General features: G+C 41.5%; 1 protein-coding gene across 11 annotated transcripts in view; it reads right to left on the bottom strand.

The window, feature by feature from the left end:
• Positions 1-27,739, bottom strand: part of SORBS2 (sorbin and SH3 domain containing 2) — a 218,724-nt gene that overhangs the window by 131,870 nt on the left and 59,115 nt on the right. For 10 of the 11 annotated variants that reach the window (XM_075258987.1, XM_075258861.1, XM_075258853.1 and 7 more), the window contains one exon: positions 20,292-20,384. The gene's annotated coding sequence lies outside the window, so the exon portion shown is untranslated. Of the gene's footprint in view, positions 1-1,669; positions 2,111-20,291; positions 20,385-27,739 lie in introns of those variants that run through there. The other variant, XM_075258884.1, reaches the window with a different exon arrangement.

Raw genomic sequence — 27,739 nt, 5'->3', positions numbered from 1 at the left:
CAATACATTTTACTTAACTAGCTACATTATTGATGACCTATAGGTCATTAATTTAAGATTGGCAGGTCTGACACCCGGCCCCTGGCCAACTAGCTGTTTAGAGAGGCATTGTTTGGGCGAGTACAGCCCATCAGTACTTACTAAGCACTGTGCCATAATATTTGTACAGCAGCTGTACTTATTATTGCAGTTCAGTCCATTAATTTGAATGGGATTGCACTGGGATCAGGCTATGTGATCGATTAACATGATGCCAACCAGCTAATCCATAGCAGTTACAGTTGTTGGACACCCACAGACCTTCAATTGACAATGCAATTTAAGTCCTATCTAAGGTCTGCAAGTAACAGACTAGTAACATAGAACCAGAGTCTTGTGATGCAGCTTCAGCCAGTTTCCCCTGCCTCCTGCTTGTCATATGATTTTCCCTCTCAGCTCTTAAATGCATGAGGCAAGCAAAAGTAAAGTGATTTCTTCTCATAGGATACACTGCATGGCACTGACATATTGCATTGATACGCAATATAATAATAATAATAATAATAATAATAATAATAATAATAATAATATGTCCACATTGGCTCATCCGAGCTGCATGGAAATCCCACATCATATATTGACATCACATCACCTACTACATCATTGCTCACCTCGTCTACTAGAGCGGGCAGAAATGGCATTATTAGCAGCTCTCTATGCAAGGGGGACAAACAGAAGAACAAAGGAGGTAGAGCCAGATGAGGAGGGGAGGTGTCTGACAACTGCCGGGTGAAATTTCTAGTTTATAGAAAGTCAGCTACACGAGGAAGACTGGCCATGTGTTTCTATAGGAGAGCAAGGTCTAGAATGATATTGAATAATACAGTTGCCCAAGGACACAAAAAAGTTTAGAAAACATATGGACTGAGTTGGGACAAAGCATTATATTAAATTGGGATAAAACAATAGGATCAGAACAGCAGACTGAAAAAAGGAATGAAATGACAGATGCAGATAGTGCACATTGACTTTAATTTTAAAAACAAGGGAAACGTTATTCTGTCTTGTTTATTTTTCAAAGAGATGACAAAGTCCTTTTTGACAATGAGGCCTCATACACATGACCATGTGCTATGACAGTGTGCTAGCCGTGTTTTTCACCCAGTCATCCCTAAGGCCCCATACACACAAACGTGCATTTTCACTGTCTAGTGTATGGGGTCGTGAGCCGTAAGCAAAACTCAAGACAGGTCCTATGACTGTCTGTCTGTTTTGCAGACTGTGCTCACTGGCCCCAATGAATGACATCCATGTGCAGTCCGTGGCCCTCAATCACCATGTGCATGTCGCCTTAAAATGTGCAAAAGTCAACCAAAGAGCAGTAAATCATATTGTATAAAAATATAGTTATTACAGGAGTGATAGTTCTACTGGCAGCAAAGAAATAACCCTATTTATAGCAATAAAAACCCCATACCACATAAATATGCATAGCCAATAACCACAGAGTATGTCACTGTAGAGATAAGGCTTGTGCAGAATGGAGAAACAAATCAGCCCCAAAGACATAAAAAAGTTTTAGTTTATCTAAACATAAGGGAAAACGTAATATCTAGAACATAAGACACCCATCATTATATTTTCACACACAACGACAAGAAATACTGCATTTGCTGCACCGATGACTCACATTTTTAGCATCTGGGGTGTGATGGATACTGACCGCTGCTTCACAGTCTGTTCCAAGCTCAACTCGGTTATTTCAGAGCTGGTTCTGTGCTGTAAACAGTCTAATGTGTCTGAATGCAAGTCAAGTGCCACATACATTGTTCTCATATTGGCCCAGGCTCAAAATGACTGCTGTCAGATTGGAGAGGCAAGCTTCCTTAAACTGAGAGCAGGAAGAAGGCGTAGGTGTAGAAAGTATTCATTGTTTGCATTTTAAGTAAGGTTCCCTACAAAAGGCTATGGACTGTAGGTCAACATAGAATCTTCCCCAATCCACTACTTCTATGAATATATTGTATAGTATTGTGTTTCTTTTTATTTTTTTTAATGGTGAAGTAAAAGTTAGGTTTTATGGATGGTCCTTAATGTAATTTCTTTGTTAGACTAGTTTTACACTAACACTGCCTCTCATTTGTTCTGGTTATATGGCATTTATGCTGAAGAAACAGTAATAAGAAATGGATCACAAAGTGAATACTGGGCTTTATTTTGTAGACATAAATTGCACAAGGTCATATGCATGAGATGAGGACTTACTTTTTGGAAGAATTTTCATTTAAAGGGATACTATCATTGAATACTCTTTTTTTCCTGACTAACATGTAGGAATAGCCTTAAGAAAGGCTATTCTTCTCCTACCTTTAGATGTCTTCTCTGTGCCGCCATTCAGTAGAAATCCAGGTTTTCTTCTGTATGTAAATGAGTTCTCTCACTCACAGCACTGGGGGCGGTCCCCAGCACTCAAACAGCACTGGGGCGCGTCCCCAATGCTGCAAGAGAAATCCCCAGTGACGCGTCTGTCTTCTTCCTTCCTGGGTTTCAATCTTCTAGGCCTCGGGCAGAGCTAACTGCTTATACAGTAAGCTGGTGTAAGTGGCCGTTTTCTTGTGGCCGCTTACACAGTAAGCTGGTGTAAGCGGCCATTTTCTTGAGGCCCGGGCATGCACATTCAGCTCTGCCCAAGTCCCGAGGCCTAGTGGATTAAAACCCAGGACGGAAGAAGACACAGGGAGAGGGTGTTCCAGAAGAAGATAGAGGTGTCGCTGGAGAGTTCTCTTGCAGCATTGGGGACGCCCCCAGTGCTGTATGAGTGCTGGGGACCGTCCCCAGTGCTGTGAGAGAACTCATTTACATACAGAAGAAAACCCGGATTTCTACTGAACGGCGGCACAGAGAAGACCTTTAAAGGTAACAGAAGAATAGCCTTTCTTAAGGCTACTCCTACGTGTTAGTCAGAAAAAAAAGGGTATCCAATGATAGGATCCCTTTAAATGAAAATGCTGCCACAAAGTAAGTCCTCATCTCATGCACATGACCTTGCGCAATTTTTGTCTGCAAAATAAAGCCCAGTATTCACCCTGCCCCTTCACAATAGAAATCTATGTAGACAACTAGTGTTTTTTTATCCGCTGGTGTGTTCCCGCTCACGGAAATAAGAAGCGAGCTGCCCTTTCTTCAGGCGGATTGTGTGGCTGATTCAGCCATGGCGTCCGCCTCGCAACACCTCCCTCCGGACTATTTCCATTCATTTGGGCCTAATCCGGAGCGGAAAACCGCGACGGAATGTGTTCATGCGGAACCCCGTGTGAACTAGGCCTTTAGAGCAATAGAACCACCCTCAGAGCTCCAGACTACTCACTTGCATATTATGCAATAAATTAATATCTTGGCAATGGACACATGGATTTTCATGGGGAAAAGGGCGTTACAATCGGGTTCGCCTTTCTGTATGTCTCAGTTTTGCTGATTTAATATGCTTCACCTTGGTGACTTTAACATCTGACACATTTATGACATATCTACAGAACCCTCATCTTGTGGCTGCTCAGGATGGAGGTATGTCCATGCAAGTGTTCGTAGACATGAATGGGAAGACCCACATACTTGACCATCTCTCTATACTACATGACTTAGACCCCGGTAAATGCAGTTTGAGTAGAATTTACCATACTCTGTATTACACTGGTAGCAATACTATAGCCTGCCAGGCTTTCAGTTTAATGCCAAGGCCTCACGGCGCGATTAAATCACTTGCATTCATAAGCCATAAAAGGTATCCTTTTATTTTACATTGCAAGCTAGTAAAAAAAACATTCCTGGAGAATGTATCACTGGAGAGCCATAATCTGCCGAGAATCATAACATTTTGTATTAGGTGCTTGTATAAAATAAGCCCCTGAAGTTTAAGTTTTCATTGAAGAGGAATCCTGAGAGAGTCATTACCGTGGACCTTACCGCCGGATGACAGAATGAGCTGAAGTCCTACATACAATACATCTCCTCTGAAAATGATACACTTGTCACTTACAAAACAGCCTCTCCTCTCCCCGCACAGCCATAACAATGAAAAATTCAGAGCACATTAAAAGTGCAAATTTCTGCCGAGGGAAAGCTCCATTAACCTGAAGGTATACAAGAGAAAGGGGCTTAGTAAAGTACTAGGCAAGACTTGATAAGAAAACCGAAGGCTTGGTTAGCAAAATGCTACACTTGGGGATAGAGCACGTCAGGGATTGGATAAGACGCAGAGACTTGGTAAGTCTTAAGCTGACATTTTTCTTGGCTGCATTTCATGCTGTTAAAATACAGTTGTATCTGTCTGTCTGTACGTCTATTCACCTGTCAGAGAGAGAACATCACAGCTAAGTAAACTCTAACCACAGAACAGGTCAAAGGCAAAGCTCTTCTAAGGTGTTACATTCTACTCCGCCTTACAAAGACATGTTATGTTACTTTCTGCTGCATTTCAACTATGTCAATATTGTTAGAAGCAAATCTTGGCGGAGTGGAGCCTACCTGAACACCGATATTACTGCTGAAAGCAATAGAAGATTGCTGATCTGTTCAAATGTCAAGGGAGTCTCTGTGTGAATACAGCACAAGAGGGATTTAAGAAAAGAGAACTCACATTAGTTTCATACAATGTGTTTTGACGCCGTTTTTTGCAGCACTTTTTAAATAGTACCACTCCTATATATTGTATGTACCCATTCTTTGCGGTCCTCTAAATTGCCTCGTAAAACTGCATTGAGATATGTTTGAGAGCACCCTAACATATCCTCCATACACCATACAGTCCTACGATGAGGCGTTTTTAGGAGGAAGAATTTGAGTCAGTTTCCTGACCACATTCCTGACAAAAAAAAAAATCTTCAGTGTGAATGCAGTGTTCAGACAGGGTTTTTTTGACCGAAACCTGAGGCAGGTAGCCGTGACTGAAAGCCGTTGCACTGCACCAGCATCCATCCAGATTAGGCATAGTCCGGAGGAGGGAATGTCTTCAGGCCGAATCGCGAGGCGACTCGGCCTGAAGAATGAGCATCTCGCTTCTTTTTTCTGGGAGCCAGAAGAAATGGCTCCTGGAAAAAACTCCTGAGCGGCTCCCATTGATTTCAATGAGAGCCGTCTTTTTGGTCTGGATTTTGAGGCGGATACGGCCAAAAAACTCTGTGTGAACTTACCCTTATACTGGCAATCCAATTAGAAAACTGAGTTAGCGTACGCTGCTGTTAATATCAACTGTGTGGGTCACTTTTTCCTCTGTACATACTAGCAGGGCTGGATATAGTGACTGTGCCTCCTACTATAGTTGTCGTAAACTAAACCTGGGTTAACAAACTATATTTATTGTTTAATAGCAAGTGCATTTTCAGCGTCCATTTGCCAAAAGTCTGAATGGTCATTTTACCCATTTACCATTTGTGCAAGTCACTTACCAGTCTTATCTTGTAGACACGATAAGAAGTTGGCAGTTCCCTCTGCCTCCTTACATCACTAAACACAGGACAATTATCACTGTATATGGGCTAGAACATGCATTTCTATAATAGTTGGTAAGCCCCTGCGGCCAGAGTCCTGGCTGTCTCTGTACCAGTCACTATGTGCATTTATATTCTCTACCTGTTTTTGTATTAAGTATATAAACCATGTTTATATATGTAAAGCACCAAAGACTAAATGCTCAAAATAAATAGGGGACACTTGGTGTAAAAAACAAACAACATACAGTAGTTAAATACACAAATAAACTAAAGTATACTACAAGATTATACCTCATACTGTATAAATAAATGATTCCTTTGGAAATGTAGCAACTTTGTGCTAATAAAAATGTTACTAATAACACTGAAAAAAAAACTGGTAAAAAATATTACAAAAATAAAATGATGAAAGATCACAAAAATACGTCTAGTAACCTAATAAATAAGACAAAGTATGTAGTAAAACTGTTTGGTGGCATAACTGCGGACGTAAAATATGTCTTTTGTGTTTTTGCCAACATGAAGGGTCATAAAACACTCAACAGGGTCAAGGCAGCCCATGTATCTGAGGCTTCTATGTACTCAGTGGGTCAGATGAAAGTAAACACATAGACACTGCACTACTGCACACACAACCTGCCCTAAAGCCAAAATGACGGTGAGTATACATGCTTACAGAGGACCTTTCATAGTTTGGGGAACAGGCAGCTCTATATACTGCTGGAAAGCCGACAGTGCGCTGAATTCAGCGCACTGTTGGCTTTCCCAAACTGTGCCCCGGGTAAAGAGCTAGAGGTCCCGATACCATAGCTCTTTACAGTCAGAAGGGCGTTCCTGACAGTCAGTTAGGGACGCCCTTCTTCACAGCAGCGCCTATCGCGCTGTACAGTGTCAGTGGGGAGGAACAATCCCCCTCCATCCATAGACGAGTATTATCAGGAGGGGGAAGGGGCGTTCCTCCCCGCTCACACTCTACAGCGCTATAGGCGCTGCTGTGGAAAAGGACGTTCCTGACTGACTGTCAGGAACGCCCTTCTGACTGTAAAGAGCTACGGTACCGGAACTGATAGCTCTTTACCCGGGGCACAGATCGGGAAAGCCAATAGTGCGCTGAATTCAGCACACTACCGGCTTTCCAGCAGTATATAGAACTGCCTGTGTCCCGGACCATGAAAGGTCCTCTTTAACTAAAGCCATATTAAAGTCCTGGAACTGGTCACTGAGCCAAAAGTGGCTACCTGAGCGAGAAGGAAGAGAGTCTGGATGGTCAAGCCCAACAATACAGACCCAAATACGCAACTAAGAAAGAAAATTAGAAGGATTACATAACTATAAATATATATTAGATATAGATAGATAGATAGATAGATAAATAGATAATTTACAAATGTAACATAGCAATAGATGGATCACATGTTTGTCTTCATTATGGTTTTGATTATTATTATGTTTTACAGCGATACCGTTCTTACAGCATACCAGTAGGTAATATTTTTATGATTTTCTACATTTTTCAGTGCAGGTAATATATATCAATTCAGGCTGATCGTAATAATGTCGGAATTACCATAAAAGAAAATGACACGGTATTCCTTTGTATTATATGTTTCTAGAACTATTACTACTAAGTGATAGTATGTTTCATACACATTTTACATCCTGAAGTTTACATCAGAGAAAAGTAAATGTAAATGTTTCCTCGAGGGAGCTTTTCAGTTATGAGATTGCTTAAGCAGGGTATAATATCTATTAATAATACAGCTGACATTCCCAATTATGCATCAAACTGTATTGTTATGTAGACTATGAGATCACTAAAAACTTCCACAGGGAAATGCTCAGGCACTAGAGATGAGCGATTACTGTTCGGATCAGCCGATCCGAACAGCACGCTCGCATAGAAATGAATGGACGTAGCCGGCACGCGGGGGGTTAGGGTCCGGCTGACGTCAAAGTGGAAGTACCAGGTGCATCCATTCATTTCTATGGAGCATGCTGTTCGGATCGGCTGATCCGAACAGTACTCGCTCATCTCTATCAGGCACCTTGCAAAGCCCTAAAAAGCCCTAGACTCACAGATTACTTAGGTTGTATACAAAACTGACTAGGTAGTAGTCAAAATAGTTTACTATGATGGGGACCTGGACCTCTTTTATAAAAATGGTCTAAACCCCCGCCCCCTGCTTTTCTTCCCATAGCTACTAATGAAAGAGCAGCTTTCCTAACTTAAAGGGAGTCTGTCATCATAACCCAGCATGTAAATCCATCCCTGCAGACACATAGGTTAGGGTTATCTGAATGAAACAGTGTTTTCCCCTTGTGAATTGGGGTCTTCATTGCCATGATATTTTGGCTTTTGTCAATAAGCAAATGAGCTGTTTGGAAACATGAGGGTGTTGCGGCTTACCTTTTTGGAGGTCACTGCCACCGATCCAAAGAGCTAATTTGCATAATGACAAAAACAGCGCTCTCTCAGCAACATAGGCACTGAGGAAAAGCACCATTTGATTCAAGTGACCTTCACCAATCTAACTGCAGGTTGTGTTGATATGCTGAGTTCTGGTGTCTCCCCCTTTAAAATCCTCCTATAAAATTGAAGCTACACGGTGACTGGTTTCTAATGTGCAACAGACACTTTTTGGACAATTTTAATAAATGCAATTGCTGAGGCCTAACAGAAATGAACACTAAATGGACTTTCATTGTGAATTTACATTAAGGGAATTGATCACCAGATTGTTTCTGACACATGTGAGCGCAGAATGAAGTAGTGATCAATATTCTGATTACAGTAGTCTATCACTTTCTTTAATCTTCAAAGAGAGTGGTGGGCTCACCCATCCTACTGCTGCTGATTGACAGCTTTCTCCCTATACTGAACATGGGGAGAAAGCACTCAATCAGTGGCAGGTGGGAGGGGGAAGCCAAGCAGCTCCTGAGGACTCAGCGTTCAGTTCCCTCTGCAGCAGATAATTAGTTATTTCATACACAGCATGGTGAAGTCTCCCGCCTCAGCTCCTGCTGTGGCAGATAAGTTATAATTTTCTGAAAAGTAAGTGATACACCGATGGAATCAGGGTCTCTGTCACTACTTTATGCTAGCTACAGATACGGCGTCATAAACCTGGGGAAAGATTGCATATACAGTACAGACCAAAAGTTTGGACACACCTTCTCATTCAAAGAGCTTTCTGTATTTTCAAGACTATGAAAATTGTAGATTCACACTGAAGGCATCACAACTATGAATTAACACATGTGGAATTATATACGTAACAAAAAAGTGTGACACAACTGAAAATATGTCTTATATTCTAGGTTCTTCAAAGTAGCCACCTTTTGCTTTGATTACTGCTTTTCACATGACCATGGACCGTAAATCACATGACCATGGTCAGATTTGTATCCTCTAGAAGTAACAATGAATGACAGCAAGCAGAGATCTAGAAAACCGTGAGGAATTGATACAGAAAGTATATTGGAAAATTGTATAATTTACTTATGTGAATAATAAATTTGATAGTTTTATTATAATTTTTGTGTGTAGGTGTCCTTAGTTTTTTTTTATTATTTCCAACTAAGCTACAATACCAAGCACAACTCAATTACAGGAATGGCAATGTTTTTGGAAACGAGCAAATTCTTTAAGGCTAAGGCCCCAGGCAGTGAATAGCTGAAAAAAGAACTTTGTGGAAAAGACCCTGGCGGAAACACATTGCATCTTTCTATAGAAAGTCTGCACAGTTTTCCAGTGTTTCCAATGCTGCACTTTCCAAAAACGCTCCTATTTCTAAAATCCCAGCATTTCCGCTGAACATTTGTTTTTGTGCAATGTAGCCACTGTAAAATGCAGGATTTTATGCCCTGGGGTTGCTAAAATAATGTGTTTTCGCAATGTGGGGCCCTGGCCTAAAGACAGAAGTTTGTCCCAGTTTTGTTAAGCAGATAAAGTAGACATGGCCTGATCACTACCAGTATAATGTGAAACTCTAGATCCAACCTCAGAATGACAAAAAGACGATAAATGTTGATATTGTTCTTTATACCTAGAGATGAATTAACCATTATGCATTACATAAGATCAAGTGGAAGAGATTCCCTGGTTTGGGAGTTCAGTCCAATAATCGCTGTTGAGCAGAAATGGAGACATTAGCTATACAGAATGACCGAAGTAAATGAGAATACCAGTAATAGGCAACAAGATGTTCACCTTTCCAGCATTTACAAGCGAGCCGAGTAGTTTTTTTTTCCATCACCAATAACTATTATTCAGCTGTAATGAGATGAAACCATAGATCTCTGTAAACAGATGAATATTACATAACTATTGCATTTCCCCGCCGCGGTCAGCTGTTGCTACCATTATGTCCAGCCTTAGATAACCAGCCTGTAAGAAATAATTAGTACATCGGTTTTATATCTATATAAGCACCTTAGCAGGAATACATCATTTCAGATAATTTCAGTGTTTAGCCGTTCCCATGGCATATTGTGTAGATAAAGACAAGCAGATGTTTCTGAGTCAGTGGGGAATAAGGAGAGAACTTCATTCCTTTTTTATAAGCTCAATTACCATCCGCCAAATGCAGGAAAAAGATGCGTGTCTGTATGAACAGTCTTCTCTGTTTTAGTAAATCACCTTCAATTTAGGTTAGTGATTTCTAAGTACCAATAAAGAAAAAAAGTGATGGTGGGCGAATAAAGTGACCCTCTTATTTGGTTCTGCACAACCCCGTGGCAGAACAATGAGGCAAGTCACATGGCTTATTGTGATACTGGCCTATTGTCATGTCCCACTGGGTCACAGTGATGTCACAGAGCACATTGTGAGGTCACAATGTCCCATCATGATGTCAAAGTGTGATCCTGTACAAAAGAGAACAAAAAAAAAAAAAAAAAGGTTCTCTGTAGGGCAATAATAGACGAAAACATGAATGTTTACATGAGCTGTAGAGGGGAGGGGAGGATTACTTCTTGCCAGCCAAGGCACAATTCTGATAAAGAGCCCATAAGTCCACTCACTAGCATGTGCAAACAATCTTCGCTGTTCTTGCCTTGAATTTCAACCCCATTTCAACTCGACTTGCACAAAAAACAAAAACATTAGAAACAACAACAACAACAAAAAAAGCTACAGAGTGCAGTAATACTTTAAAAAAGAGAATTTATGTTAAAAACACAGCAAGTCATTTCGAAAGCCAAACTGCTTTCTTCTTCAGGCATGAAAACATCCATATTCAATCAGCCTGAAATACCCGAATAGATAGCAGCCTAATCGGGCATCAATGCCCTACAAAAACTGGAAGGCTTACAATGGGAAAGCAGGGTGGAATCACCAGAGAGGGTTGTGCATGTACAAGCACAACTAGGATGAACACCGAATCCTCTGTCCTGGTCACTGGCCCATTTACATTCACCTTACACCTGCACGGAGACGCCAGTGCATCCAAGTATCAATGTAGATAGAATAATGGTATTAGAACCAGGCTAAAGGGAACACTAAAGTATCAATGACTACAATAGAATAAAGAAATACTGAAACATATTAATTTTATTATTACCTATGAGTGTGTAGCTTATAGAACGTATATAACAAAACCCACCAAACATACTACTAGAGCTAGCTTAGAAGGAAGCCTAGAATAGATGTGATGGTACTTAGGTCTTATCCATCTGCCGTGTGACCCATGTTTGTGTCTCTGCTTATAAACAGAAATTCCTTTCCCATTTAATAGCACTCTTCCAAACCAATCTGCTTTCTACACTAGTAGTTATCACATGCCAACGTTATCTGAGTGGGAAAAATGACCACAAGGATTGGCATTACACTTGAAGTCTCTGCTCAATTACTTTTACTTATTATTGTACGGTCTACAAGTTTTGGTCAGCTAAATTTTTCTTTTTTTTCCTAAAACCTGTTTCCCCCAGAACAATTGTGTTAAGCCTACTTTGTAAGAAGAACAATCGTCAGCTGTTGTAACTTGCACTAGGACATCCTGTCTGTCTCCAGCATACTTTCCTGGTGGCCTTGTAGAGCCATTACCAGTATGCGGGAACACAACTGATGGTAAACATAAGACATTCACGCTCTGTCTGATTAATAAGATATGCCGTCTAGCAGCTTCCATATAAAATAAGAAGGAAAGCAATGCTCCCGCAAATAAAATGCAACATCCTATCCTGTACACCTCTCAGCCATAACATTAAAACTACTGAGAGGTGAAGTAAACTGGTGCTCAGCACATGGGGAGCGAAGGCTAGCTCATCGGGTTCTCATCCCACAGAAGGGCTACTGTAGAACCTATTGCTGGAAAAGATAACGAAATATGGCAGAAAACACAACTTGCTGCATAGTCATAGACTATACTGACCTTCATCCACCACAATGGGTTTGTAAACATCAGAACCGTACCACTGAACAATGGAAGCAGGTGGAATGGCCTCACGAATCCAGTTTTCATTTATATCATACTAGAGGGAGGACCCGGCTTCGCACGGGTATATTACATGTTATGTTTGTGTAGTGGCCCCATAAGAATTGTCCAGTTTTGCACTGATGTATTTTGTATGTTGTTTGTGTGTATGTCCATAAGCGTCATGTGATTATGTGTATCTCATTTTGGATATCAGTGAAAAACCTGTGATCAGTTGTTATGGATACCTGGAGTAAAGCTGTATCTAACCCTTCCCCGTGCAGTACTGTGTTTAGACGCAAGTATCTAATCCTTGTTGGTGTGGTACTGTGTGCAGATGTGTGTATCTAATCCTCCCCCGTGTGGCATTGTGTGAATAGGCGCGTATCTAATCCTCCGGTAAATGAAACTGTGTGCAGACGTGCATATCTAATCTTACGGTATGTGGTACTATGTGCAGACGCGTGTATCTAATCCTCTGGCGTGTGGTACTGTGTGCAGACAGGTGTATCTAATCCCTGGCGTGAGATACTGTGTGCAGATGCGCGTATCTAATCCTCCCCCGTGTGGTACTGTGTGCTGAGACGCGTATCTAATTATCTGGCATGTGGTACCGTGTGCTGAGATGCATATATCTAATCCTCCAAACTGTGGTACTGTGTTCAGACGTATCTAATCCTACGGCAAGTGGTACTGTGTGCAGACACGCGTATCTAATCCTACGGCATGTGGTACTGTGTGTAGATGCACGTATCTAATCCTACGGCATGTGGTACTGTGTGCAGACACGTGTATCTAATCCTATGGCGTGTACAAATGTGTGAAGACACGTGTATCTAATCCTCCCCTGTGTGGTATTGTGTGAAGAGGCGCATATCTAATCCTATGGCGTGTGGAACTGTGTGTAGACGCACGTATCCAATCCCCCGGCATGTGGTACTGTGTGCAGACGCGCGTATCTAATCCTATGGCATGTGGTACTGTGTGTAGACGCGTGTATCTAATCCTCCCCCGTGTGGTACTGTGTGCAGACGCGCGTATCTAATCCTCCCCCGTGTGATACTGTGTGCGGAAACGCGTATCTAATTCTCTGGCTTGCGGTACTGTGTGCACACACACGTATCTAATCCTCCCTTGTGTGGTATTGTGTGAAGAGGCGCGTATCTAATCCTTCGGCGTGTGGAACTATGTGTAGACGTGCGTATCTAATCCTACAGCATGTGGTACTGTGTGCAGACGCTTTAATCTAATCCTCCCCTGTGTGGTATTGTGTGAAGAGGCGCATATCTAATCAATCCTAAGGCATGTGGAACTCTGTGTAGATGCGCGTATCTAATCCTACAGCATGTGGTACTGTGTGCAGACGCGTGTATCTAATCCTATGGCGTGTACAACTGTGAGCAGACGCGCGTATCTAATCCTCTGGAGTGTGGAACTGTATGTAGATGCGTGTATCTAATCCTACGGCATGTGGTACTCTGTGCAGACGTGTGTATCTAATCCTATGGCGTGTACAAATGTGTGCAGATGCACGTATCTAATCCTCTGGAGTGTGAAACTGTGTGTAGATGCGCGTATCTAATCCTATGGCATGTGGTACTGTGTGTAGACGCGTGTATCTAATCCTACGGCATGTGGTACTGTGTGCAGACGCGTGTATCTAATCCTCTGGAGTGTGGAACTGTGTGTAGATGTGCGTATCTAATCCTACGGCATGTGGTACTGTGTGTAGACGCGCGTATCTAATCCTACGGCATGTGGTACTGTGTGCAGACGCATGTATCTAATCCTATGGCATGTACAACTGTGTGAAGACACGTGTATCTAATCCTCCCCTGTGTGGTATTGTGTGAAGAGGCGCGTATCTAATCCTATGGCGTGTGGAACTGTGTGTAGATGCGTGTATCCAATCCCCCGGCATGTGGTACTGTGTGCAGACGCGCATATCTAATCCTATGGCATGTGGTACTGTGTGTAGACGCGTGTATCTAATCCTCCCCCGTGTGGTACTGTGTGCAGACGCGTGTATCTAATCCTCCCCCGTGTGATACTGTGTGCGGAGACGCATATCTAATTCTCTGGCTTGTGGTACTGTGTGCAGAGGCATGTATCTAATCCTCCAAAGCGTGGTACTGTGTGCACACACACGTATCTAATCCTCCCTTGTGTGGTATTGTGTGAAGAGGCGCGTATCTAATCCTACTGCATGTGGTACTGTGTGCAGACACGTGTATCTAATCCTATGGCGTGTACAACTGTGTGAAGATGCGCGTATCTAATCCTCTGGAGTGTGGAACTATGTGTAGACGCCTGTATCTAATCCTACGGCATGTGGAACCGTGTGCAGATGCATGTATCTAATCCTTCAGTGTGTGGAACTGTGTGCAGAAGTGCGTATTTAATCCTCTGGTTTGTGGGACTGTGTGCAGACCCGTGTATCTAATCCTCTGGCGTGTGATACTGTGTGCTGATCTGTGTATCTAATCCTCTGATGCGTGTATCTCAGTTTTTATATCAGTGTTGTATTGTGCATGTGCAGGTTTGTATTGGCTAAGGGGGGGGGGGGGCACTGTGTTTGGAATGCTGTATCTCAGCAACGGTACGTCCAAGCGAGTTGGAGTCTCATCTTAAACCTTCCCTGATATCTGAAGTATCTCTGTACCAAATTTGGTGAAGATCGGTCCAGTCATTTGGTTCGCATTAGAGAACAGACAGACAGACAAGAATTCATTTTTATAAGATAGAGAGAAGAGAGAGAGATGGACAGCCATGTGTGGTGTGCCGTTTAGCTGGTGCCATCTCTTCCAAAAACTTAAAAGGGTACCTGAGTTTTGGAAGGAACTTACAAATCATACAAAGTCTTCCTGGGAACATTGCTTTGTTGATGTCTGTCCGTTCAAAAGTGTTCATTTATTATTTTTTTCTAGGGATAATCACCCCATTTTTCTTGCACCTTGGTCTGCAGTTCACTCAGAGCAAGGGGACAGGTCCATAGTGTGGTCCTTTAGCAATAGTTTACTGAGCAAAACATCCCAAGAGGCTCAGCAGTGTGTGCAAAGCTTCATGCAATGGTCTATCTCTCCTCTCATCCCATGCGGAGTCACAAGAGTTACCCAATTTGCAGGTCTTTTCCCTGCTCCGTCTGTCATCACCCACATATGTCTGCACTGATACACATACTCACCCTGTCCAGCGAGTAGAGACAGAGAGCAATGCAAACAGCTGAGGGAGAGAAATGCCTTTGCAGAGATTATGTCTGAACCCGCCCACCTATTTCTTACATTCTCGTCTCTGCAGTCTCTGCTGCTAAATTTAAAAGAAAGGAGCCCCCTAGTGGCAGGGCATTAACTTTTTTTTTTTAAGGAAAGTGATTTGCAAATATTATCAGGATGGGGTATTCTACGAATTGGGCATAAATTGTCTGAACAGTTAGTGACCGTTTAAAGGAGTAACTACAGATTGTAGGTATATAAAAGGTTCTTATGGATAGACCCTATGACCTAGATGCTTGCCCCCCCAAGTTAATAATATATATTTTGGAGACTTAGGGGCCCATAAGCACTGGCATCAGTATTGAGATTGCAGCTTCCATCTGGCCCATAAACCAAGGAGACCCACAGACTACCCTAACCACACTAAGGTGGATTAAACTCCTCAGCACCTGCAACCATCACTATCAAGAATTCACTGTAGGGATGAGGTAGGGGGCCCTGGACAAAAGATTGCACCGGGGCCCACAAGACTTTAGTTACACCACTGGAGAAAATGCACAAATGACTGGTGCTACTTTTTTTCAATCCACTAGTTTAGGCTTAAAAATTGCATTTAAAACCTAAACATGTAAATACTGCCTTATAAGTTCAAACGCAGATCATATTACTATTTCAATTTTCCACTGGCGGAACACAAGTATAATTGTACATCTTGAAGAAATGTAACACTAAGATAAAGCATACTGTTCTTTGTAATTTGTGCCCCAAGTGGCTTCCTGGTGGGAGAACTGCTACGCTCTTGTGATTTTTGTGTCCCATCTACACTACAGATGGAAAATGAGTTTTGTTAATTGTTAGAAAAGCCTTTACTAAAATTGCTTTAATTGCTCTTCGGGTCTCCATGGACTAAGATGTCGGACTGCAATTCACTGCAACCTGCGTGTTACTTAAACAGGACTGACGACGCATCTCCAGACAGAGAGCGACACACTTGGCTGTAAATTGTTTTTTGGCACTGGTACAGACGTCTGCATTATTTAAGCCTCGAGAATAATTTGGGATCACCCGGCATAACAGAAATTAAATATTTAGTAGCGAAAACAAAATCTGTTATCACAGGCTTCCTTAACTTGTAAAGTGCTGCCGGTGAAATGTATTTTGGTTCTGGCTGTAGTCACAATGATAATTAGATGACTGCCTTTGCTTCTCCCATGTACTCCTGCAACTATTACTAACTGCACCAGCAGCCTTAAGCCAGACCTTTACACCCGGGACATGTTATGAGAAACAGCTCCCTCAATCTGCTTCCAAGGCGGAAGGAAGGAATATTCCGCCTATAAAACTACTTGACCCTGCACCTAACATGAGCTGATTACTTAAAGTGGGCATAAACTCTCAGAAACTTTTGATTTTCTGGCAGCATTTGTGAAGTTAGCGGTGCTTCACTTAGCTTTTCCAAGATGGCGCCGCCCCGCTTCCCGCACCGAGGGAAGCAGGGGGCCGGGCTTAAGCGTCAGGTCCAGCGGTAAGCCGCTGGAGCTCAGTTCACAGGCAGACAGCACAGCAAGTGGACCCTCCCTCCCTTATGTTTCTGATACTTTGTCTTGATAATGCTTTTTCTTTTGCAGGTTGTCGTACTGACAGGCTGTTTGTTGGCCTGCCGCGAGTCATTAGTCCTGGAGTCACGGTGGCCGAGGTGGGCGGGGGTCCTTGGAATTGGTTGAATTGGTTGAATTGGTGGTGGTGTTGGGGGGGGGGGGGGGGGAGTCATTGTGTGGCTCTCCCCCGTTCAAACTTAATTGGTTTGCCAGGTTCGGTGTCACGGCTGGTGGCAAAATCAGCATAATCTGGTCACAATATTTTCGAGGGGCGCCAGGCCATCCACGTTTTTAGCTCCAAAGGCTCCTGCTCGGGTCATTATTTGGATACAGGTTGTACAGTTCTCAATTGTTTTTTTCTCACGGTTTTTCTTATATGTATGTTTGTAAATAAAATGGCTGCTGTGGCCAAATTATCCAACATTAAGTCTCAGTGTCATCATTTGGAGGTTGCAGGGGTCACACAGTTGTGGGTGGGGGAATTTTGGGGTCCATTATTAGTTAAGTTAGAGTTAAGTTATGGAGCAAATACCTTCGGGGCTGTCCAATGGTGGGGTCCAGAGTTAGGGGTGGTTGGATACTGCGCCCTCCTCTCTCCACTTATCTACAATAAACAGTCATGGTCAGACAGAAGCAATAAAGCTCTGCCAATTCAATAAAAAGCCAGTGAATAAATTCCTATGAAATATAAATATGTAACAAACTATATATCTAATTGATTATACAATAATAAGTCAGTAACTTATTTTTGACTGACTCCAGCCAAAATTGATCCTGACTCAAACTCTACAGACCTGATGGAATACAAATATGTACTAAAAAATACATGTTAGAATTGGTGATAGCATTGTTAAGGGCCCTGTATATTATGGATTGGCAAACAGTGTGCACATCACGACTCTGACACATACAGAGTCATCCTGCAGCTAGGTAGACCGTACGTGGGAACAAGTGAAAAGCATTTGTTAAGCATTTACCTTGTCCGCTATATCGCTCAGCTCTCTATTTAGTATTCATAAGGTCCACTGTGTTTCCTATTCATCCTACGCGTTCAGCATTTTGTTGTGCTGACAATTTCTTTCTGGAGACCCAATAACAGCTAACACATATTGAGAGAGAATGACACTTCTTAACAGAATGACTTGAGCAGAACAAAAAGCCTTCACATCTCCTACTGTCAGGAACAGCACCGAAAGCAAACATTGCTCCAATTATCACAAACGTTAAAGAAAAAGTATACGTAAGTTTATGACAAATCTTTATCTAAAATTCTTTATCTAAAATTGTGAGAAGGTGACAGGCCGGGTGCTGGAATAATGTTATATCTCCCCCAGGTTTTTAAGTTATGTGTGGTCCAGGGGGGGTCTTGAGTAGACCTCAGGCCAAGTGTGAGTCTTTAGCTAATTACTGGGCCAGAAAAAGACTGCAGATCCAGTGTAGATCCAGGAAGAGGTGTCGGGGTCTGTCCTGTAACCCTGAGTCTTGTGAGACAATATTGAGCATGTTTTGTTCATGTGGCTGGAAGTAAGCCACATGTATAGTTAGGTTATCAAATCTGTTTAGTTAGTTGCTCAGACGAGCAGGATTTGGTTTTGTTTTTGCTCATTTTGTGCCTGACGCTAAGGTTTATTTATTTTCCTGTTTTTTGTTCTAAATAAACCAGTTTGCTGAATATTTTGTGTCCCTGTCTTTGACTGTTTGGGTCTGCACCATTGCTGCTACCGAGCTACCTCCCCCACTAATATATATATATATATATATATATATATATATATATATATATATATATACTGTATATGCGCATTTTTTTTGTTTTAATTTTTACTTTCTTCTTGGACACTGTCCAATCAAGCATCTAAAAAAAAACCCTAGCACTATACAACAGAGGGGATTTAAAGTGCTGACTAAGACCCAAATCCCTTTTCTTTGAGTGGATCCTGCACATGTGGCTGAGAGATAGCTGCACAAACACAGACACCAATAATATGACAATCACTTTATACCAGATTAATATTGGGCGCCCTGTGATATCATTCCAGGCACACATTGACTGCCAATACTCCGTCCTGTGTGGACAGCTTTATCCATTTCTATACGGATAATATACTTAGCACTAATTTCCCATAAATGTGCTCCTTTTATATTCCTTACTTCTAATAAAATGGCAAAAACTCTTTAATATTGTCATAGTTTAATGGTCCCAGGCTGCGGCTGTATGCTGAAACCGCTATAAGTCCTGACTAACAAGCTGAGGTAAATCTGCCAAGCTTCTCTGGGAATTAACAGAACTTGTACAGAGAGCAGTCTGTATGTGAGCTAATGGGCGAATACACAAAATATGCATGAAACAGAATAAAATCCTCAGGTTTCCTCTTAATTTCAAGCCACAATCTTGGATAGAAGAGAAACATTAATTTTGCATGAATGATGTTCTGGTGAGAATGTCTAATGAAATATATAATTATATGCATAGATATTACATAACGCTACAGTGTTACTGAGGAACTGAATCTTGGTTAGGTTAGTAAGATCTTGTCACCTTTCAAGCTTTTTTTTTTTTTTTTTTTAACGTGTACCTCCAATTGTAAAACAACTTTTCACAAATGAGTAGTGCAAATGAATATAAAAAAAACTTTCTAAAACATCTTATTACAGAAATTGGTTTGTTTCGCTACTTAATATGCTGTTTACCTCCTTCTTTATCCTCTATGAGACTTATCTCTATAGAATCAGTCTCTCTCATTCAGCCACACACACAGAAAGGGAAGGAGGAGGATGTTACTTGATGTATTGCCTCATTCTAAGCAGTGGTAGAAAGATACAGCAGCGTCAAAAGAACTCTGTCAGTCACAGTGTAGCGCTGCAGTATGTGTGTTGTTTTAACAGCAGCCTCCCCTCTCCATAGACTTCTATGTAAAAAAATAACTCAGCCTTATTAATGGGAAATGTTTCAAAGATTCTTATTTTAACTTGTTTTATAATTAGAGGTATAGAGGTCTTTATAACCTATAATTAATATATATATATATATATATATATATATATATATATATATATATATATATATAATTTTTTTATTTTTTTACAGTGGTATATTCTAGAAAACACCTGTGGTAAAAACATGGTCTTGAGCAGTGATGTACTTCTGAGTTCTCTACAACTCTACATTACATTTATTAGGTTTTGTGTCCTACAATAGTATCCATCTGCTGTGATGATCAAGCCATCTATGCCAGTTTTCTGTAATAGATGGATATTAATGTGGTGCATCTTTAGCACATAGCCCTTTCTTGCGCCAAAGATGCATCACGTTCCCTGTTCTCAGTCTCGCTGGTCACTTTCTGCAAAAGTCTCATTCATGGTCCAACATATTTATTATAATGCGCCAGAAAACGGGTGCAAGTTCTATAGGAAATCTATGCCAGTTTCTAAGTGTTGCAGATTTCCATTCTGGCACCCGGGAGGGAGCCTGATTAAAAGGTCGGAGACTCTAGATAATTCAGACACGCCTCGTGCCAGTCGGAGCATTCATAAGACTGTTGTAGGAACTGGCAAACTCTTGAAAACATTCACACTTCTGCTCATATGTATTGTACTCACCCGCAAATTTAAGAACGTCAAAATTCCAATGTTCAATACAAAAACGTTCACTTTATCCTTTTCTTTTGTCTTGCAGGTGGTTAAGGATATGTCCTGAAAGAACAGAGACAGTAAGAAACTGATAAGTAACATTCATCCTAAAAATGCAGCATGGTGGTCAATTACTTGTACCATCATTGGATTGCAATCATCGATATCATCATCGGAAAAAAAAAAAATTGAGCACATAATTCATTTGTGTTGCTGTCCTTATTTATTATTAATATTATTATGATCATGATTAATTTTATTTATAGTGCACCAACTGTAAGCCAATGGCTGGTCAGATAATGGAGGGCGTATACATCTCAGACTACTCAGGTGGGTGAGATAAAAAACTCCAGAAAGACTGGTTCTCAGCAGATAACTTTTGTCTGATGGACGTTATTTCAAGTTCTCTCTATTGGGCTGGATTTTTAGGAATGGCAGGTAGGTTGGTAGTGGGACCTGTCATTCCAACCCCCTCCAGTCCACACATTGTGGATGTTTCTGAAGCATGTCAGCTGCTGTGAATTGTCCTCATCAGTGAGGTTTAAAAGGTCAGCTTCAGCAGCAAGACTTGGGACAGAGCTGGGCTGGAGAGCAGCAGGAAGGTCAGACTGTTGGAGCTCTCTTGGTTGATGCAACCAACTGTTGAGTTTGCTATTCTAGGTGAGGTAACCCATGTTTAGTTAGAGCCTAGCCGAGAAGGTATTTATTTTTGTATTGTTTCCTTTTGTTGCTGCACTACTTTTTTCAGTGAAAATAAAATTCTACCTTTGTTTTGGACTAAGAAACTGGACTTGTGTGTCTATGCCACCCCACCTAGCAACCCCAGACCCTGACACAACATATTCCGTAACACTTTACAAATCAGAATAAGACCAAATTTATTGATATTATTTTAGCAAATATATGCTAAAGATATTCCAGAGACCACTCTCCATCCTCTCTGTGATGACTACTTTTTCCAGGTTGGTGATACAGGTCATTGCTCAATAACAGGGGCACTAAGAATTGGCTGCTGACAACAATGCTGAAGGACATGACTGCTGTTGGCACCTGCCAATCTATATAAGCACTGGTGGTGCATACTGATGACATGGCACCAGAATTTCTGTCTCTAGCTCTGGAATGGGTATAAAACTGTCACATTAAAAACATAAAGAAGCGTTAATAGAAGGGGGCAGATGGAACAGATTTTCTTCCTACCAGATATTTTTCTATCCACATATATATGGTTTTTTTTCATATAATACACAGCAAATCTCTCTACCCGCCTATAAATTTGCCCCAATACCCACGATCTAAGCATTAGGATAAAACTATATAATGTGTCAAAACCATCTACACTGTAACACATTAAAGACTGCATGAATTACTTTGTTCTTTGCATATAAATCATTATGGAGTCTAGTGTGACCTCCATGTAAAGGGAAGCCCTGTACCTACGATTAAATTACATGTACTTCCAATGGGCCTCCATGTCAATTCAGCTCATTAATGTGAGAGTGGTGGGAATCCAGCAGCCTACCGGGAAGATAAAGGATCCTCCTGGATAAAAGGCATTCCATGAAGGAAAACCTATTTGCCTGTGAAGTGATATATCGGTGAGTTCAAGCTTCAAGTGAAAGAATGTCGAAACACGGCTACTGAGACATGTTTAGGGGGAAGCTGTTCTGTGCCTCTCTTATGTCTGCTGGGACTCAATCTACAATTCCCATTGAAGTATTAAGCCTTGGGAAAGGCGGATTAATAGCAAGCAGGGTTTTGTTTGTACATCATAACAAGATGTTTTAAGGCTGTTGTCACAAGTCTTCATCAAAGCTCATTTGATGTATACATGATAAGCACATAGCAAATTTTAACCCAAAAAAGGATTTTATTCTGAAATCTTAGCATCTTTTCACTTGTGACAGAATAAAATGAAGGTGGTCTTGAGGACATCTATTCAATATTGAAATTTAATACAACTGGTGTCATATGATAAGTTTGGCATTAGCTCTAATTGTGCAAAAATGTGTTCTGGAAATTTTTTCTGCAGGGCACTATTCAGAAAAGCAGGTAGAAAGTGAACAGTACCTAAGTAGCACTGCACATTTACTAGAATGTATGCCCTGCCCTGCTCAAAACCGTTGGATTAAAGCAGAGTTCACACAGGGTTTTCTGGACTAGATTTTGAGGCGAGGCCGCCTCAGAATTTGGTCAAAAAACAGCTAACCATGACTGGATGGCGGTGGAGTGCATACAGTGCACTGGAGTCCAGACATGGCATTCCGCTCCGGATTAGGCCCAAATGAATGGGCCTAGTCAGGAGGGAGTATCGCACCGTGGAATCTGCGTCAAGAATGGGCATGTCGCTTCTTTTTTCCATGAGCAGGAACAAACTACTCGTGGAAAAAGGAACCCATTGAATTCAATGGAGGCGGTTTTTTTGCGTCAAAATCCGGACAAAAGAACGCCATCTGAACCAGGCTTAAGATGTGCTGAAACAGTGTGGTTTTTGTGCCCTGAAATATATTGGACCTGAAACAGTTAAATTAGTTGGCAGTGAGTTCTAGAGAACAGCCCCAAATTTTAGGTGCTATAAGCATAGGTCCCACTATGCTGTCACCCTGCTTTTGAAAGTGTTATTTCATGTGTTGTGACACTACTCAGACAAAGACTTAATTTATATGGTGTGATATTCTGTATGTTTGTAGAGAAAAAAACAAAGAAAAATTCCAATGTTACTACAGTACCCAATAGAAGAAAAAAAAAACAAAACACAATAATCAGTCATTGTTTCATATTAGTTATTGTAAAGGGAATCTGTCGCTAGGTGAAGTATACAGTTAGGGTATGTTCACACGTTTTTTGCAGGCCGATTTTGAGGTGGAATCCACCTGAAAGAACGCCTCACGTTTATTTCAATAGGAGCCAGCAGCTGATTTTCTTTCAATTAGAGGAAAAAAAAAAAAAGTGACATGTTCCATCTTCAGGCGAATTCCACCTTGAAAAACCCACTGAAATCAATGGGACGCAGAAAAATAACGCATCAAAAACCAAAAGTGCTTCCTAATTCCTGTAGCAGATTTTTACAGTCAGTAACGCCCTTCCTCACAGTAGTGTCTATTGCGCTGTACTGTGAGAGGGGGCGCTGCTTACCGCCCAGCGATGACGCTGACGCCCCCCCAGTACTAGTCTATGGACGAGTACTATCAGGTGGGGAGGGAGGTGTTCCTCCCCGCTCTCACAGTACAGGCGCTGCTGTGAGGAGGGATGTTCCTGACTGACTGTCAGAAACGCCCTTCTGATGGTGAAGAGCTACGGTACCGGCACCGATAGCTCTTCACTGGGGGCACAGATCGTGAAAGCCGATAGGGCGCTAAATTCAGTGCCCTTTTGGCTTTTTAGCAGTGTATTAAACAGCATGTGCCCCAACTGGTGACCCTTAACCCTTAATCCACAGGTTTTCTACTGGCTAAAATTCAATAGCAAAGGCAGAAAACATTTACTCAGTTTAATATGGAGTATTTTAGGCATACCTATCAACCTCTAAAAAAAGCAACCTAAAATACGCTTAGCTTTCTGTGAATAACCCAAATGAATCCCTAAAGTAGGTTATACAGAAATGCAGTAAAGAGCCAAAGAAATTAATAATTCATGTGTCTGCAAGGAGAGAAAGCGGGATGGAAATGCAGCCGGAACACTAATAAGATAATATAATAACGTAAAATATCACTTGATCTATTACAGGACCAAGCGACCATTCACTTAGTTTAGAGCAATTTTGCTCCGTGTGTAAAATAACTTTGGAATGATGTATAAAGAAGTTTATTTGCAGCAATATCCGGCCAAATCGTACATATCAAAATCATCATTTAAGAAGAATGTAAAATAAATATTTGTATTCTAATAGTTCTCACATCCACACGCCCCGCGCAAGACATTATGTGGCAGACGGGAGCAGGTCAATGAGGTCCTGGGACCATGGCAGTGGCAGGCAAAGCTATGGTGTGTGGAGGTCTGTTCTAGAGCCAGAACCACAGATTGCTTACATACACAAGTAGATGGGTTGTCATTGATGACAGGGATGAAACTCTGCCATGAACTGTCTGTGAGTAGAAGTGAGGAATTGGGTAGGAGGACGTGCTGTGCTTGGGATCTGGAGAGGATAGTCAGTATGTACAGCTCCTGTTCTGGAGCCCATTGACAATAACATTACACTTGGGATCCATCGAGAACGTATTAATGCTGTAATGATTACCAATTTAGTTAACAGAGGCAATAGCATGAAGACCAATCCTGAATAAGATTAAAGCTCCTTCTAGCCATCATTGCATCTTCACTGTATGTAAGTCCTGAAACAAACAAAAGTGCGGCATTCAGTGAAGTATATTATGGCAGAAACCCGAAGAACTCCTATAAAGTCATTAGGGTGTGTCGGGCGCTCTTGGTGTCCATCATTTGATAGATCCAGCACTGCAGTAAATTTTGTTCTCCCGCTCTTTTGAGAACAATTAAATTGACTAGTTCAGAGACAGAGATATAGTCAAGCACTGAATGGCCTGGAATGCCCTTGTATTCTGTAACGGCTTCCTTGGATGCCCCAATATCATTTTACTTTAGACTACATGTCCTCTGTGCTAAATACTCTAGTCACTGTAGTCTGACATTTGCAGTAATAAGTTACTAATACGGGCGGAGATCACAGGTACGAAACTGCAGGGAAAAAAAGTTGCGTAAAAACTGCATTTTCAAAAGCAAATGCACTTTTGTATGTCACCATATTGTAATTTTAGTAGCAGACTCATAAGTGTGGGCCTAGTCCGGAGGAGGGGAGTGTCTTCAGGCCGAATCGCGAGGCGACTTGGCCTGAAGAATGAGCATCTCGCTTAGTTTTTCCCGGAGCCGGAAGAAACTGCTCCCGGAAAAAACTCCTGAGCGGCTCCCATTGATTTCAATGGGAGCCGTCTTTTTGGTCAGGATTTTGAGGCTGATACGCCCTCAAAATCCTGACCAAAAATCTCTGTGTGAACTTTCCTTTAATATCAAATTCACTGGGGTCCAATACCTGGTACCCAGCTGTCTGAAGAGGCCATAGTGCTTTGGAGAGACCTGCTTTTGCTTGTATGTACATCTGTGCTATGGCCCAATTGTAGTTCACTTCCAATCAAATGAATGGGACTGAGCCGCAGCATCAAAGACAACATAAATACAACCACAACCGATACACAATATATGGGATGGTGCTTGGTATGCAGTGAAGAGGATGCAGTTTATCCATACAAAGAAATATCTTCCCCCACTAATATGATATTGGTGACCCACCTGAATGATAAGTCATCGATATCCAATAACTGGAAAGTCAATCTAATGTGTAACGCTTTATACTTTTAAGAGCCTATCCTCATTGATTCACCATTTCATGTCTGTATTATAGTTACGCTTCAGATCTGGAGCTTTAGTGTTCAGACCAAGTTATTTATGTGTTACATAAAAATGGTATCATCTGCATAGAAGTTCTAAGTATTGATCCAGGAGCATGTGATACAACTACTATGACTTCATCTCACTGCACTGCAGAGGAACTTCTTGGATGGTAAAAGTTGGCAGATCGCTGATACATGGCACAGTGAGGTGCTCCAAGAAACGATTCATTACTTCTTTACAGGGGAAGGAAGCCAATCTTTATTTCTGCATGAGAAAGTCTCCATGATATCAGATGTGTTAAAAAGGGAAATGAAAGGCTTTAATCCAGTGGCTACACACCATGGCTGTAATAACTGCCACAATGGAGTAGATAGGGCAGGTTGAATATTAACCTTATTAAACCTTATGTAAATTTGTAGAATAGCTGACACTATAGAATCTGACTCAGTGATAGAAATCCATGCACTAAATACAAGCGTGCTGCAGATGTGGTTTCAGGCAACTTTTTCAGAATAGGTTGCCTATGTTATCATTTGTATATGTCATTGCTTTCAGTTTTCCCCTCTGAAAGCTCCATCTAAATGTTCAGTTTTCCCCCAGTTAGTGGTCAGGGACTACCTGCTATGATATCTACTCAGCATGCAGAAGAAGAGAACCTGATCACCTATCTTTCTGCAGTACACTCTCAGAAGCAGCAGCAGCCTGGAGGACATTATACAGCAGTGCAGAGCAGCGTAGATCTGAATCCATGACTGTGATTAGAAGGCTTCATAACCATGTGCTTTGTCAGTGTGCTATGTTTTTTTGCGCTTAGCACATTGATATTATTTTCTAAGAACCAATCAGGGCTGTCAGTGCCAGGCCGTATATGCAGTTTTATCATATATTGCAAAAACATTGCTGCAAGACGGAGATGAAGACAAGTGTGGATGGCTGACAAGGAGATTGAAGTTGGGGCTAAATGGAGAATAGCTAGAAAAGAGATGTCAACTGTAGCTGACCATGGAGCGATAGCCTGCACAGAGAGGGACAAATAGGAGTACGAGGCACGAGCTGTGCACCGAGCAGGAAGCAAGGCAGACAAGGAGAGAATCAGCCGTATTATCCTTCTCTTGTGCATTGAACTGTTGAGAGAGGATCACATCCCACCTCCACAGGTTTGCTCACACAAAGACGGAATCAGACATCATTGTGTTTGTGTGTGAGAGAAAGTACATTCTGTATTTGGTACATATTTCACATGGCGATGAATCAAACCACTTCTTCATTCTGAATACATGTCTGCACTTTAGCTGTGCTCCTTTGTCAAGGAAAGAAGAAATATTCAGAAATGATCTACAAAGTGCAATTCTGCAACGGTGAAAGTTTTTAAGGAGAAACCAACACCATATTTTACAGAGGGTCCTATATATTATAGAGGTTATTTTACTTTTTAAAATTTGCTAAATCTTTTCTGCATCTGACGCAAATGTGGCATGATGGCGTTCACAATAACGGTCATGAGATCGAAAGGGGGACCCAACACCACAAGGGAGGTCCGGGGCAGGCGAGTATCGCTTCTTTGGTAATTGTAGCCCCTGTGTTTTTCAGTTTAAGAATAACTGGGTCAGAAATCCAGAGGTTTCCATACAGATGTGGTAATTCAGTTGTGGTCACTAACCAAAGGCATGAATAGGATTTACAGAAACCTATAAGAGAATAGAGGATCCACCAATGTAATATTCTCCGGGAGGCTTGGAAAGACTAATAGTCCCTGGCCAGAGTACTCATCTATATGGCTTACTCTTTATATCAGTATCCAGCACTGTGTACAGCAGCACATAGCGTTTTCATGCAGATAATGAGTCTCCGAGCTTTATTGTCCCTGTTGATCAGACTGTACTGTTGTCGCTCTGAATACTCGGCCAAAATTGCAGTGGTGTAATGAAGGAGAATTAATCTGAAATATTGACAAGAAATGCGACAGGGAAGCTATTTACACTGCTGACTGCTCCGTTATTCCTCTTAATGATTAT

The sequence above is a fragment of the Leptodactylus fuscus genome, chromosome 1 (genome assembly GCF_031893055.1).
Source record: "Leptodactylus fuscus isolate aLepFus1 chromosome 1, aLepFus1.hap2, whole genome shotgun sequence".
Taxonomy (NCBI): Eukaryota; Metazoa; Chordata; class Amphibia; order Anura; family Leptodactylidae; genus Leptodactylus; species Leptodactylus fuscus.
This window is presented reverse-complemented; position numbering and strand designations above follow the sequence as displayed.